Source organism: Tenrec ecaudatus, chromosome 10 (assembly GCF_050624435.1).
Source record: "Tenrec ecaudatus isolate mTenEca1 chromosome 10, mTenEca1.hap1, whole genome shotgun sequence".
Lineage (NCBI taxonomy): Eukaryota > Metazoa > Chordata > Mammalia > Afrosoricida > Tenrecidae > Tenrec > Tenrec ecaudatus.
The window spans coordinates 30865059-30877032 of record NC_134539.1 but is presented as its reverse complement, the minus strand read 5'-3'; positions in this window follow the sequence as shown (position 1 = coordinate 30877032).

The window sequence follows — 11974 nt, the reverse complement described above, 5'->3', positions numbered from 1 at the left end:
TTGGTCATCCATTTTTTTAAAGGCACTCTAACAAGATAATGGCAGATATATCACTGCAGCTATCCATGATCACAGAGAAATGTTTGAGCACATTTCGTTTGGAGTCTTACCATGCACATATGAACTGGACCGGAACAGCAAAGCTTTTTTACTTATGTTCAGTGATGAAGTAAAGTGACTTACATCTTTTCTGTCCATGTCTTCGTTGCTCTCACCAAATGAATGGGTGGTACCAGTGCAAACAGGGGATCGGTCACTTTGGTCTCTCCACTAGACAAATATCTCAGAAACAGGAGGGCAAATATCTCAGAAACAGGAGGGGAGAGAATCCTGTGACCCAGCAGAACACTTGAAAGATCCCTGTAGTAGAAGCTTCAGACGCCCTGAGACCATGAGACAGAGCAGTGGGTGGCCTTCTTGGCCCATGAGGCAGAGACCATGGAACCACGTGAACCAAGAGCCAGAGAGACATATCTGCCAGTATGGCTCAGAAGAGGTGAACAAAGAACTGGATCTTCAACATTTCATAAGTGATTGCTTCCCTAATAAATTCCTGTAAGCATGAATATTGTCTATGAGTTCTGTATAGTGATTGCAATGAATTACTGAATCCAGAAGAGAAGTAGAGAAGCCATGAAGGGGTGGCTCATATCAGAATTGGGTAAAGACATGTGTTAGGGTCTAAAACTAAAGGTACCCCTGAGAGAGCCCCAGTTTCAACCTAGATCTTGAAATAGTCCCAATGCTATCCTGAGTACCCCACATTCACTTTCTGACCAAACTGCCAGAGTAAAGTCATAAAGAGACAGGCTCTGTAGCCCTGAGAAACCTCCCTGGTAATCGGAAGGCAGGGAGGAGCAGGGTGTTTGAAGGCAAGATTGATAGATGAAGCAGGAGCTCGTCCAAAGAATAATAAGGGTAGATTTAAGGGAGTGAACTTCAAGAGTAAGACAGTAGAAGCCGAAGTAGAGGTGGGCTATCTTCACTCATTTCATATGCATGGGAAAGTTGGACGTTAAATAAAGAAGACCAAAGAAGAATTCGATGCATTTGAATTATTGTATTGGAGAAGAATATTGAAACTACCATGGACTACCAAAAGAACAAACAAATCTCTCGTGGAAGAAGTACAGCCAGAGTGCTCCTTAGAAATACGGATGGCGAGACTATGCATCACAGACAGTACTTCGGGCATGGTATCATGAGAGACCAGTCCTTGGAGAAGGAAATCAAGCTTGGTCAAGAAAAGGGGCAGCGTAGGAGAGGAAGACCCTTGACAAGGTGGACTGACAGCAGTGGGCTCCAACATAAGACCCATTGTGGGCATGGAGCAGGACCAGGCAGTGTTTCTTCTGTTCCATGATACCTAACAACTACATCCTTGTCCTCCCCAGTTCTGGCCTGATGGGTCAGTAAAAGACCCCTCCTGTCTTTATGACAAACTTAAAAAAAGTCTGGGCAGAAGTTACTGTTTATTATTTTATCTATTGAAAGAACCCAACCCCTGCGGAGAAGGTGCTAATCCTATATTACTCTTTGGACTGGGTCACATAGAGCTCTGAAGGAGTGTCATTCTGTTTCCCACTACTCTTTTCTTTGCTGCATAAACCCAATGAAATTCTGTTTTTCCTCGTGATTTTAACATTGTGATGATTTCCCCCTACGACAGAAGGATGGAGGGTGGAGGCATGACTGACCGCTGCCTTGTGATAATTAGCCTTGGGCTGATGTGCAGTAGGCTTCTCCATCCCCCTTAGGAAACCAGATGTGGTCCCCATGCCATTTCCTCAGCTCCGGATATCATCTAGATAATTATTTTTGTTTTTATCTCACTTTTTCAAGTATCTTCTAACATAAGATTTATATTCCATGTAAATTCCTTCTTGGCACATAAATTTTTGTCAGGAAAATAAATTTTGGAAGAAACCTCTTGTGGAAGAATTTTAATGAACAATTTCTATGGTGGCCCATAAATTCATGATAGGACATCAAAATCAATTCTGAAATATATTCTCTCTCTCTCTCTCTCTGTTCATGCACTTGGCAATAATTTATTTTGAGACTAAGTTACAATATCCTCAGTAAAACAAAACAAAAAGTTCTACTCAACCGCTAACTCCCGTGTAGGTGATGTCTCTCTACACCACTGACTGACTTATAAGCTCTTCCTGAATCCCCACATCACTTGTGGGCACACCTCTCTATCACAGCATTTATGCAATGTGTGTATTGTATTATAAACATTGAAGTCATCATCGAGAGAGGGATAGTGGCCACTTCCAACGATACAACAAAACACACAATGTCAATGAACGTGGGGAGAGTAGAGCAATCCAAACATGGGTAGAAACAAAACGCAACAACCGTGAGGCTACAAAACGCAACCACTGAGTCGTGATTTGACACCCAGTGCATGCTACCCATAGAGAACAACAAACAAACCCGTAACTCCAGAGAAGTAAAACTATTCCTGGAACGGAACTGAGATCAGATGGCAGTGTCTCAGGATGCCTAGAGAGAGAGAATTGGGTGATGCCCCGACAGCGTCCCCACAGGGTGGCAGTTTACAGAGATGCCTCTTAGAACGTAATGGCAGCTCACCAGAAGGAACCCAGCCAGTGGAAGCAGTGCTTCAGAGTGGGAGGGCTCTGTCTCAGTGATCAAGGCTTAACAGTAACATTCTTATCTTCCTGATATTTTAATATTTAAGCCCTGCACACCTCTGACTGGTGGAGCACTTTGTAATTGCCTGGTTGCTTTGTGCTGACACTGACTCGTGATTCACTCTACTTTTAATAAACTTAATTTTGCTTTTACTTAAAGCAGAGTCTGTGATTTTGTTTAACAAATAGTTGCTTCTGGAAAAAGTCCTACTCTGTAACACTCCACCCCTTTGTTAGCTATCAAGCAATAATATAGTTAAGGGCTGTTTCTTCTATGGTCGAGTTGAGCTTGTCATTTCAATAGTTCGATGCTGGTGATAATTAGCTTTATTGTACCAACTAGGCCAATAGGAACATGTGGGCAGAGTTTAATCAGGTCACAGCTTGATTGGAGGATGACTGAAATAAGTAAAAACAGCTGACATCCCATCTGTCTCTTGCTCCCTGGTGATCAGACCAGTGTGCTGCTGCTTTAGCTAGTTCTTTGCCTCAAACTGTGTGTGACACAACCTGTGGACCAAGACAACCCATGGATCCTGCTGCTAGCTGTTCTACCCTGTCCTTTAGGGTCAATATGAATCTGAAACAATGGCTGTGAATTTCATTTGAGATACACGTGGATGTCAAATAGAAGACACAGGAAACTGACTACTGGAAACTGGAAGGTGACAATGGAGACGTTCGATATTATTAGCCCAAATGTGGACAAATGTGGAACAGCTCAATTGCTCATATGCAAGTTCAAGTTGAAGCTGAAGAAATTAAAAAAAAGTCCATTAGTTCCAAAATACAACCATGACTATATCTCACCTGACTTTTAAAAACATCTCAAGAAGGCTAATGACAGAAGACCCGATAAAGTGTGGGAGGACATCAAGGTCATATACAAAGAAAGAAAAAGTTCACTGAAAAGAGGAAGGAAACGACCAACATGGACATGAAAAGAGACCATGACGCACGCTGTTGAGTATCTTTAGGTGCAATTGAGTCGTTCCCAGCTTATGTTCAGCACAAGGAAACATGGCCTGGTCCCGCACCTTCCTCACGACTATCCTTATGTTTCAGCCCCTTGTTGCAGCCATGTGTCTGTCCATCTTGTCAAGGGCCTGCTTGTTCACTGCCCTTCTACTTTACCAAACATGATGTCCCTCTCTAGGACTGGTCTCTCCTCACAACACGTCCAAAGTATGTTAGACAAAGTCTCGCTATACTTCTTTTAAAAAAAAACATTCTATTTATTTATTTTTTATTAGGGGCTCATGCAACTCTTATCACAATCCATACATACATCAATTGTGTAGAGCATATCTGTGCATTCCTTGCCCTCATCATTCGCAAAACATTTGCTCTCCACTTAAGCCCCTGACATTAGGTCCTCATTCCCCCCCCCTCCCTCCCCACTCCCACCTCCCTCATGGCCATCCTTGCTTCTAAGGAGAATTTTGGCTATGCTTCTTCTAAGACAGGTTTGTTTGTTCTTTTGGCAGTCCATGATCCTTTAAATATTCTCCACCAGCACCACAATTCAAATTCCTTATGTTCAGTGCCCAGCTTTCACATGCATATGAGGCATTTGAAAATGTCATGGTCAGGCGGATCTCAGTCCTCAAAGTAATATCCTTGCTTTTATCAAGTTGCAGTATTGAAAAAATTCTATGGGTCAAATATTGAATGGTGCAGGAAGCATGAAAAGAGGACGGAAAGGGGGTTGGGGAGAAAATGGAAAGAATACAGAGTCACTGTACCAGAAAGAACTAGTTGGCATTCTACCATTTCAGGAGATAGCACATGAGCATGAACCAAAGGTGCTAAAGGAAGAAGTTCTAGCTGTACTGCATGAGCCAAACCTAAGGCTAGGAATTGATGGAATACCAATTGAAATGTTCCAATAAGCTGATGACGCACTGGAAATAGTCACTCATCTGTGCCAGGAAATTTGGAAGACAGGTAGTTGTCCAACTAACTGGAAGAGATCCATATTTGTACCTATTCCAAAGGAAGGTGACCCAACAGAATGCTCAAATTATAGAACAATATTTCTTGAATGTTGAGTAGCTAAAAAAAAAAAAGGAAGAAATGATGAAGTAAAACTGAACAGAGAGGGAGAAAAGTGGAACCGATCACAATGATGGATGTACAACCCGCCCCCTCACCCCCAGAGGGATGAACAACAGAAACATGGGTGAAGGGAGATGGTGTAAAATTTGAAAATAAAAATAATTTATGAATTATCAACAGTTCACAAGGGTGGGAGAGGAAAAAAGAGGAGCTGATACCAAGGGCCAAATAGAAAGAAAATGTTTAGAAAATAATGATGGCAACATATGTGCAAATATGTTTGATACAATTGATGTATGGAATGTTATAACAGCTGTAAGAGTCCCCAGTAAAATGATCTCTTAATAAAAATAAAGAAAGACACAAAGATTATAGCCAAGAAGAAAAGCTGTAAGTCCCCAATTAAATGATTTATTAAAATTAAAGGGAACAAACAAAACTGAACAGAGAATTTCAAAGGACAACTTGAGAAGACAAAGTGAAGTATTATAAAGAAATGTGCAAAAACTTAAGAGTTAGCTAGTCAAAAAGAAATACTATGCTCAGCATACTTCAAGCCAAAAGAACTGAAGGTAGAATTCAAGTTTTGAGTAGCAACATTGAAGGGGTCTATGGGTAACATATTGAATGATATTTGAAACATCAGAAGACAGGGGTGCTATACTAAAAATAATTGGTTGACATTCAGTCATTTTGAGAGGTAGCCTTATGATCAAGAACCAATGGTTTGAAAGAAGTCCAAGCTTCACTTAGTGGAAAAAAAAACAAGGCTTCAGGAAATGACAGAACACCAATCGAAATGTTCCAGCAAACTAATCCAGCACTGGAAGCACTCACTTGGCTGTGCCAAGAAATTTGGAGGTCGGCTCCCTGTCATCAGATCGGAAGGGATCCATGTTTGTGCCCAATCCAAAGAAACATGACCCCCGAATTCAAACATTACAGAACAATATCATTAGTAGCACACCTAAGTAAAACTTTGTTGATGATCATTTTAAAAACGATTGCAGCCATCCCTGGACAGGGAGCTGTCAGAAATTCATGCCAGATTCCCAAAAGAAGAGAGATCATTGTTGACGTCCGCTCGACCTTGCCTGAAAGCAGAGAGCTCCAGAAAGATGTTTGCTTGGATCCCATTGACTGTCCACTTGACTGTGTAGATCATAACCAACGGTGGCTAACATGGGAAGGCCGAGAATGCCAGCCTTGTTCTCAGTGCAACCTGTTCACAACCCCAACGGAGGTTGTTTAAGTGGAACAAATGGATACGGCAAGGTTCAAAGTCAGGAAAGGTGTTTGTAGCCTTTCACCATATTTATTCCATCTGCGTGCTGAGTAAATAATTCGAGAAGCTAGCTTGTAGGAAGAAGAATGCAGCCGTAGGCCAGGAGGAGGCTCATTCATAACCCGTGACCTACAGATGCCCCAGCTTTGCTTGCTCAAAGTGAAGGGGACTTGAAGATCTTGCTGACGAAGCTCACAGAGTGCAGTGTCCAGTATGGATTTCAACCCAATGCAAAGAAAAGCAAACTCCTCACACGAATCCATCGACAGCTGGGTGATCAATGGCGAGGAGATAGATGTGGTCAAATTTCATCTCGACATCGTTGATCCACAACCAAAGCTCGGGGAAGCAGCAGTCAAGAAAGCCGACAATGCATAGCAACAAGTAACTCTGGGGTACAAAGTCGAGGTAGAGTTTTAAGGAGCAGAGATGTCACTTTGAGAATGAAGATGTGCCTGACCGGAGCCAGGGTATTTTCAATAACCTTATATGCGTATAAAAGCTGGATGACAGACTCAGCTTCTGGCGGACCTGCTTCAGCCTACTCCCAGCCTATAGTTTCCCGCATGCCTGGTCCGACACGAGAGTCGTACCCCCGCTAACCCCACTGAGGAAAAATGCCGCTGTGGCACAAGGAGGGCAGGCCACAAGGCCTCAGCTGGCACTGGGGGAGGTGGCGCTTCTACACTGAGGATTCACTGGGGCTCAAAGTTGGCCTTGCTCCAGTATTGGTTATGAGTCTTCTGTTCATTGCTTCTGTGTTTTTATGTTGCACATTTGGGGCGAGCACACTCGTTCGTAGATACGGCTTCATCCATCTGTCTTTCATCTAAAGGAGGAGGAAACAACCCAAAAGACCTTGGACCAAAAGCATAGTAGTTTTTCTGTTGCTTACCAGAAAGATGTTTTCTGTAAGCTTACTGTTTTACAGGGAACTTCATGAGAATTTACTTTTGAGGAATTAAAAAAATTTTATTTTTCTTTAGCTAGTGAACTTTGTAATTATTTTGTACAAAAAAAAAGGCGGCTAACAAATAGGAAGGCTGGTGAAGAATGACTACATTTGAGTCCCGGTGTTGGCGAAGAATATCGAAAGTGCCATAGACGCCAGAATAAGAAACGCAACTGTCTGGGAGGAAGCTCAGTCAGACGTCGGGCGGTGTTTCCTCAGAAGTGAGGAAGGGGAAAATTCATCTCACGAACGTTCATGTGCCAGCAGGAGAGAGCTGTCCCCGGAAAAGGACATCATGCTCTTTAAAGTAGAGGGTCAGTGAAAAAGAGAGACCCACATTGAGATGGACTGACAGTGAGCGATAATTGGCTCAAACAATCAACAATTGGGAGGACGGCATGGCAGAGTGTTTTGTTCTGCTGTCCATGGGGACACTCTGAATAGGACTCTACTTGAGGACACATCCAACAGCAGCAGCAGCAGATGGTAAGCATTTGCTTATACAGCAAGCCCCCAGGAGCGCTCACAAACATGAGGCTAAACAAAGACGATTGCTATTAGAGCTCCAGTAGTTTGTGCATAACAAATTGTGTTGAAACAGGGACTGATGGGTGGATGCAGACAAGTTCTCTCAGCAATACAATTGTCTCAGTCTTTTTTTTTTATTTTAACAATTTATTAGGGGCTCATACAATTCTTATCACAGTTCATACATATACATACATCAATTGTATAAAGCACATCTGTACAGTCTTTGCCCTAATCATTTTTTTCTCCTCTTTTTTTACATTTTATTAGGGGCTCATATAACTCTTATCACCATCCATACATATACATACATCAATTGTATAAAGCACATCCATACATTCCCTGCCCCAATCATTCTCAAGGCATTTGCTCTCCACTTAAGCCCCTTGCATCAGGTCCTCTTTTTTTTTTTCCCCTCCCTCCAATTGTCTCAGTCTTGTTAGGGTGAGAGAGAGAGAGAGAGAGAGAGAGAGAGAGAGAGAGAGAGAGAGAGATATATCTAATTAAAATGGTGGTTTCCCAAGGGATCTGCTGTGCCACTTCAACTCAAGGCAAAGGGTTGTGGCACCTATTTTGGGAGAGTGCAGAGGGGTATATTTTGATCAATTAAAAAAATAATTTTATTGATATACAATCCATGTATCATACACTTCCAGAGTTGTCACTTTTATAGAGCTGTATATACATCGTCACAATCAGCTCTAGTGCTCCCTCCCCTCCTCTCATTATTGGCTTCCTGATTACCCTCACCCTACCCCCACCCCCAGTAAACCATTAAATCAATTATTGTCTCTATTCATCCACTACTCCTGAGCTCCATAAACTTGGAAATCTAACATAAACATGAAAAATACAAAATGAAACAATGAAAATAACAATAAAATAAAGATACAAAATGAAAATAAGGCATAAGAAAAAGATCACTATAGAGAATATTTAAGCAAGACATATTTAAACCTAGAACAAATTCAGATTGGATCAAGAGGGAAGACATTGACCAGTTATCTTATTATACCATAGTTCCATTCCCCCCAAATGAAGTTTACAATAATCTCTGTCTGATAGTAAAGTGATTAGGGTCCTGACTAGGTACTCTGCAGATGGATTTTGGTCCTCCACTGCCCATAGCCTTCTAAAAATTTGGTGTTCACCATCTAAGCTCTGATACTTTTCCCTTCATCATATTTGGATTCAGTTATGGTCATCTTTGGATCACGTAGGCTGATGTGCTTCCATGTGGACTAGTTGATGCCTCATTTAGCTGACTGCTTGTTTCAATACAAGCCTTTAAGACTCTTCCAATTGATAGCTGGATACCATCTGCTTTCTTCACCACACTTTGCTGTAGCACCCATATCTTTGGTTATCTCTTCATGAGGGTGAGTATTGCGCAGCGCCATGTTATAAGAACTAACTGTTCTTAGATTGCGGCTAGCATTAAGTGGAGCCCACAGTCCATCCAGTTATGAATGACCCTGGCTTACTCCAGTGGTCTTATCATTTTATGACAAAGGGGAAAAAGCATGGCTGATCATTCCCCCAGGGTATAAGGCGATTCCATTGGTAACATCAATAATTTATCCAATGGCATAAAATTTAAGGTACTGTTGAGAAAAGGAGTTTATGTGAGTCTAGTCCAACTGAAATTCATGAGTTGTTGCTTTATACAGACTGAATTCCTAAATGATTGAGCTTTGTTTACATTGAGCATGGGGGTTGGTGCTAAAGGAAAACTTCCTGTAACATTCCTTATAAGGACAGGTTCTTACCTACCAGAGTCATACCTGCCATTTTTATACAAAGAGGGCACTGAGATAGTAAATACATGGTGGTTCTTGGTCCCCTTTCTTTTCTTTTTAATAGTTTTATTAGGGACTCATACAACTCTTAGCACAATCCATATATACATCAATTGTGTATATATGTACACATTTGTACATTCATTGCCCTCATCATTCTCAAAACATCCGCTCTCCATCCAAGCCCCTGGCATCATCTGCTCATTTTTCCCCTCCCTCCCTGCTCCCCTCCCTCATGAACCCTTGGTAATTTAGAAATTATTATTTTGTCATATCTTGCACTGTTCGACATCTCCTTTCACCCACTTTTCTGTTGTCCGTTCCCCAGGGAGGAAGTTATATGTACATCCTTGTAATCTGTCCCCCCTTTCCAACCCACCCTCCCCTCACCCACCCAGTATCGCCACTCATACCACTGGTTCTGAAGGGATCATCCACCCTGGATTCCCTATGTTTCCAGTTCCTATCTGTACTAGTGTACATCCTCTGGTCTAGCCAGATTTGTAAGGTAGAATTGGGATCATGATAGTGGGGGGAGAGGAAGCATTTAGGAACTAGAGGGAAGTTGTATGTTTCATCGTTGCTACATTGCACCCAGACTGGCTCGTCTCCTCCCCGAGACCCTTCTGTAAGTGGATGTCCAGTGGTCTACAAATGGGCTTTGGGTCTCCACTCCGCACTCCTCCCCCTCATTCACAATGACATGATTTTTTGTTCTTTGATGCCTGACATCTGATCCTTTCAGCACCTCGTGACCACGCAGGCTGGTGTGCTTCTTCCATGTGGGCTTTGTTGCTTCTGAGCTAGATCACCAGTTCTTGGTCCCCTTTCACCGAACACCAGGGATCCCAACCAAGGACCATTGGCCGCCATTTCCACAGTCTTGGGATGACCTTCATTTTGTTTCTCTCCCATTAGGGAATTTCAGTCCTAAGTCCGAGGGCTACAGGTTGTTTTGTTGTAGGGCTCAGTTGGTTCCGTCTGGTTTCCACATGGAGTCCTTTTGATGTGGCCTTGGGGGATGCCATGTTCCCATAAGACCAACGTTTAAGGTCATCAGAGTGCTTAGTCCATGACATGGTTCACAAGGGTTGTGTAGAAGCTAATGCTAATGTGTCTACCCAGGAACACAGAACCGGGGTTCTTCTCCCCTTGATAGATATTCTACATCTAGGAGGACACAGATGAGCATGGGGATGTAGTAGGAAGAAGTTGTAGGAAAATTGGAAACTGCATTGGCCAGAAGCTTGCATGGAGGGATTATTTTCCATAACCATGCACCTGCTTATTCTTTGAGAGGAGCAAGGGGGAGCATTTCCTTGGGAAACCTTTTTCCATCTACCCGACAACTCTGACCTTTCCCCTTCAGGCTTTTTACTTGGTTCTCCAAATTCAAAGATTACTGAAAAGGAATATAATTTAAGTCTCTGAGGATTGTTATTTTGATGTGGTGTAAATATAGACATATAGAATCTTTTGTGTGTGTGGGATTGATTGCAGGATATAGAACTGGGTGGAGGGTAAGTCGAGAAACAATAGTTCATATTTTGATATTTTTATTTAATAAAGGCTTGATTTTATAGTAATAATTTACTCATTCCACTTATATGTGAGTATAAGGTACATCTTGTATTAGGGCAAGTGGACTCTCGATCTAAAGCTCAAACATTTCAGATTTAAGGATTCCAATACACAGAAAGAATAATTACTTAAAAAATATTATTAAGAAGGTTTTGGGTAATCTACTGGTTACAGGTCAGTAGTTTGAAACCACCAGCCACTCTGTGGGAGAATGATGAGTCTTTCTACCCCTGTAGAGTCACTGTCTTGCACTCCTACTCTGTCCTGTAGGGTCACTATGAGTAGGAATCAACTCAGTGGCAGTGAAACAATTTTTAAGGTTGTCTTAACAACTGCCTCCTAAATTAGTGGCCTACAGTAGCAACATTTATTTGCTCAAAATTCTGCAATTTGGGTAGTGCTTATCAAAGACAATTCATACCATGTAGTGACTGCATAGATGACTTGACTGGGGCCGGAGGGTTCATTTCCAAGATGGCTGGCAAATTAATGCTGGCTGTTTGCTGTGTCCTCAACTAGGCTGCTGGTGGTGACCCCAGTTCTCCTTCAAGTCGCTTCTTTGTGTATATAAATTGAGCTCTTTACTTATAGCATGGCAGCTGGCATCTAAAACAGAGCATCTAAAAAGTTCAGCCACAATGTATAATTTATCCAGATTCTGCCTGCATCATACTTAATAATGCCCCATTGGTCAAAGCCGGTTATAAATGCATCAGCCTTGTATCTACATTGAGGACTACTGCTTTAGATAGTACTGCAGACCATTCTATTATTTTTTGTTTCTGTTTTCATGCTTCTGGTCTAGCAGAGATCTGAAACTCTCAAGTGCCTGCCATGTCCTTAGGCCGTATATGTGCTAAAGGCACCTCTTGCTTGGCAGTAGGTCATTATAGACAATGGGCTAGACCTAAGGGGCTGGACATGCAAACTGCCCAGTTTTGCATATTATAGGGTGAATAATCCAATTAGAATGATCCAATGCAAAGTTTGAATTCAGGACACACAAAGGCTAGGCAAGTAAAAGAAAACAAAAGGAAGGTTAATTCTGAGTGAACAAAAGAGCTGCTTTTAATCTTGAGCGGGTGAACCACATTCCACCCAAGGTGGC